The sequence below is a fragment of the Arachis hypogaea genome, chromosome 20, assembly GCF_003086295.3.
Source record: "Arachis hypogaea cultivar Tifrunner chromosome 20, arahy.Tifrunner.gnm2.J5K5, whole genome shotgun sequence".
Taxonomy (NCBI): Eukaryota; Viridiplantae; Streptophyta; class Magnoliopsida; order Fabales; family Fabaceae; genus Arachis; species Arachis hypogaea.
In genome coordinates this window covers 39283182-39287691 of record NC_092055.1, presented here as the reverse complement: position 1 = coordinate 39287691, position 4510 = coordinate 39283182, and the positions used below count along the sequence as shown (strand labels likewise).

General features: G+C 38.3%; 1 non-coding gene across 1 annotated transcript; it reads right to left on the bottom strand.

Moving 5' to 3' along the window:
• Positions 1-1471: 1471 nt before the first annotated feature.
• On the bottom strand, positions 1472-1579 carry LOC112788501 (small nucleolar RNA R71). The gene has a single exon (XR_003195862.1). It is a non-coding gene; the product is annotated as a small nucleolar RNA R71 (small nucleolar RNA).
• Positions 1580-4510: the final 2931 nt, after the last annotated feature.

Below are 4510 nucleotides of genomic sequence, written 5' to 3'. Positions count from 1 at the left end.
ATCATAAAAAATTCAAAAATAAAAAAAATATCTCTCCCTTTTTCACTCATAAATTTTCAAAAATTTGAGTTGACTTTTTCAAAACTTTTTAAAATTTAGTTGTTTCTTATGAGTCAAATCAAATTTTCAATTTAAAATCTTATCTTTTCAAAAATCAAATCTTTTTCATTTTTTCTTATTTATTTTCAAAAATTTTAAAAATATTTTTCAAAAATCTTTTTCTTAATTTTATCTTATAATTTTCGAAAATATTATCAACAATTAATGTTTTGATTCAAAAATTTCAAGTTTGTTACTTTCTTGTTAAGAAAGATTCAAACTTTAAGTTCTAGAATCATATCTTGTGATTACTTGTGAGTCAAGTCATTAATTTTGATTTTAAAATTCAAATCTTTTTCAAAACTAATTTTAATCATATCTTTCTATCATATCTTTTTTTTAATCATATCTTTTTCAAAAATTTGATTTTAAAATATCTTTTCTAACTTCTTATCTTCTTATCTTTTCAAAATTGATTTTCAAATTTTTTTCAACTAACTAGTTGACTTTTTGTTTGTTTCTTATCTTTTTCAAAACCACCTAACTACTCTTTCCTTTCTAATTTTCGAAAATACCTCCCTCTTTTTCAAAAATTCTTTTTAATTAATTAATTGTTTTAATTTTTAAATTTAATTTTAATTTTATCTTAAATTTCAAAAATCATTAACTCTTTTTCAAAATTAATTTTTGAAATTCCCTTTCCCTCATCTACTTCTATTTATTTATTTATTCATCTACTAACACTTCTCCTCACCCAAAAATTCGAACCCCTTCCTCTCCTCTGAGTTCGAATTCTTCTCTTCTACATTCTTATTCTTCTTTTCTTCTACTCACACAAGGGAACCTCTATACTGTGGTAAAGAGGATCCCCGGTATCTTTAGTCCTCTTCTTTTTCACATGAGCAGGAGCAAGGACAAGAACATTCTTGTTGAAGCAGACCCTGAACCTGAAAGGACTCTGAAAAGGAAACTAAGAGAAGCTAAATTACAACAATCCAGAGACAACCTTAAAGGAATTTTCGAATAGGAAGAGGAGATGGCAGCCGAAAATAATAATAATGAAAGGAGGATGCTTGGTGACTTTACTGCACCTAATTCCAATTTACATGGAAGAAGCATTTCCATCCTTACCATTGGAGCAAACAATTTTGAGCTTAAACCTCAATTAGTTTCTCTAATGCAACAAAACTGCAAGTTTCTTGGACTTCCATCTGAAGATCCCTTTCAGTTCCTGACTGAATTCTTGCAGATCTGTAATACTGTTAAGACTAATGGAGTAGATCCTGAAGTCTACAGGCTTATGCTTTTCCCGTTTGCTGTAAGAGACAGAGCTAGAATATGGTTAGACTCTCAACCTAAGGATAGCCTGAACTCTTGGGATAACCTGGTCAAGGCTTTCTTAGCCAAGTTCTTTCCTCCTCAAAAGCTTAGTAAGCTTAGAGTGGATGTTCAAACCTTCAGACAGAAGGAAGGTGAATCCCTCTATGAAGCTTGGGAGAGATACAAGAAATTGACCAAAAAGTGTCCTTCTGACATGCTTTCAGAATGGACCATCCTGGATATATTCTATGATGGTCTGTCTGAGTTATCAAAGATGTCATGGGATACTTCTGCAGGTGGATCCATTCACCTAAAGAAAACGCATGCAGAAGCTTAAGAACTTATTGACATGGTTGCTAACAACCAGTTTATGTACACTTCTGAGAGGAACCCTGTGAGTAATGGGACGCCTCAGAAGAAGAGAGTTCTTGAAATTGATACTCTGAATGCCATATTGGCTTAGAATAAAATATTGACTCAGCAAGTCAATATGATTTCTCAGAGTCTGAGTGGAATGCAAGCTGCATCCAACAATACTCAAGAGGCATCTTCTGAAGAAGAAGCTTATGATCCTGAAAACCCTGCAATAGCAGAGGTGAATTACATGGGTGAACCATATGGAAACACCTATAATTCCTCATGGAGAAATCACCCAAATCTCTCATGGAAGGATCAACAAAAGCCTCAACAAAGCTTTAATAATGGTGGAAGAAACAGGATTAACAATAGTAAACCTTTTCCATCATCCACTCAGCAACAGATAGAGAATTCTGAGCAGAATCCATCTAGCTTAGCAAATTTAGTCTCTGATTTATCTAAGGCCACTCTGTGTTTCATGAATGAAACAAGGTCCTCCATTAGAAATTTGGAGGCACAAGTGGGCCAGCTGAGTAAGAAAATCACTGAAACTCCTCCTAGTACTCTCCCAAGCAATACAGAAGAAAATCCAAAAGGAGAGTGCAAGGCCATTGATATAACCATCATGGCCGAATCCAAGGAGGAAGGAGAGGACGTGAATCCCGAGGAGGAAGACCTCCTGGGACGTCCAGTGATCAATAAGGAGTTCCCCTCTGAGGAACCAAAGGAATCTGAGACTCATTTAGAGACCATGGAGATTCCATTGAACCTCCTTATGCCATTCATGAGCTCTGATGAGTATTCCTCTTCTGAAGAGAATGAGGATGTTATTGAAGAGCAAGTTGCCAAGTTCCTTGGTGCAATCATGAAGCTGAATGCCAATTTATTTGGTAAAGAGACTTGGGAAGATGAACATCCCCTGTTCACCAATGAACTAAATGCATTGGATCAACTGAGATTGCCTTAGAAGAAACAGGATCCTGGAAAGTTCCTAATACCTTGTACCATAGGCACCATGACCTTTGAGAAGGCTCTATGTGACCTTGGGTCAGGAATAAACCTCATGCCACTCTCTGTAATGGAGAAACTGGGAATCTTTGAGGTGCAAGCTGCTAGAATCTCATTAGAGATGGCAGACAATTTAAGAAAAGAGGCTTATGGTCAGGTAGAGGACGTGTTAGTAAAGGTTGGAGGCCTTTACATCCCTGCTGATTTTATAATCCTAGACACTGGGAAGGAAGAGGATGAATCCATCATCCTTGGAAGACCCTTCCTAACCACAGCAGGAGCTGTGATAGATGTTAACAGAGGTGAATTAGTCCTTCAATTGAATGGGGGCTCCCTTGTGTTTAAAGCACAAGGTTATCATCCTGTAAACATGGAAAAGAGGCACGATAAGCTTCTCTCAGTGCAGAGTCAACCAAAGCCCCCACAATCAAACTCTAAGTTTGGTGTTGGGAGGTCTCAGCCAAACTCTAAGTTTGGTGTTGAACTCCCATATCCAAACTCTAAGTTTGGTGTTGGGAAGTCTATAAAATTGACCTGATCACCTGTGTGGCTCCATGAGAGCCCACTGTCAAGCTATTGACATTAAAGAAACGCTTGTTGGGAGGCAATCTAATTTTTATTTATCTAATTTTATTTTTATTTTTATTGTTCTTTCATGTTTTATTAGGTTAATGATCATGTGGAGTCACAAAATAAATAGAAAAATAAAAAACAGAATCAAAAACAGCAGAAGAAAAATCACACCATGGAGGAAGGGCTTACTGGCGTTTAAACGCCAGTAAGGAGCATCTGGCTGGCGTTCAACGCCAGAACAGAGCATGGATCTGGCATTGAACGCCCAAAACAAGCAGCATCCTGGCGTTCAGATGCCAGAAATACACACTGAGGAAAGCTGGTACTGAACGCCAGAAACAAGCATAGAACTGGCGTTCAACGCCAGTAACATGCTGCATCTGGGCGTTGAACGCCCAGAACAAGCACCAATTCGGCGTTTAAACGCCAGAATTGCATGCAAAGGCATTTTACATACCTAATTGGTGCAGGGATGTAATTCCTTGACACCTCAGGATCTGTGGACCCCACAGGATCATCTCAGCATCTGTGGACCCACAAGATCCCCACCTACCTCCACTCATACTCTGCCCTCTTCTCATTTATCCTCTCTTCCCAATAAACACCTTTCCCCAAAACCTTTCACCAATCACCTCAATCTCTCTCTTCCCTATTACCCATTCACCACTCACATCCATCCACTCTTCCCCATAAACCTACCTCATAAACCCTACCTACCTTCAAAATTCAAAATCACTTTCCCACCCAAACCCACCCCATATGGCCGAACCTTAACCCCTCTCCCTTCACTATAAAAACCTCACCATTCTTCTTCATTCTCACACAACAAAACCCTCTCATCCCCTTCTTGGCCGAAACACAACCCTCTCTCCCACTCTTTCATTTCTTCTTCTTCTTCTTCTTCTTCTTTTCTTTCTTCTCTTGCTCGAGGGCGAGCAATATTCTAAGTTTGGTGTGGTAAAAGCAGAAAGCTTTTTGTTTTTCCATTACCATTGATGGCACCTAAGACCGGAGAATCCTCTAGAAAAGGGAAAGGGAAGACAAAAGCTTCCACCTCTGAGTCATGGGAGATGGAAAGATTCATCTCCAAAGCCCATCAAGACCACTTCTATGATGTTGTGGCCAAGAAGAAGGTGATCCCCAAGGTCCCTTTCAAACTCAAGAAAAATGAGTATCTGGAGATCCGACATGAGATCCAAAGAAGAGGTTGAGA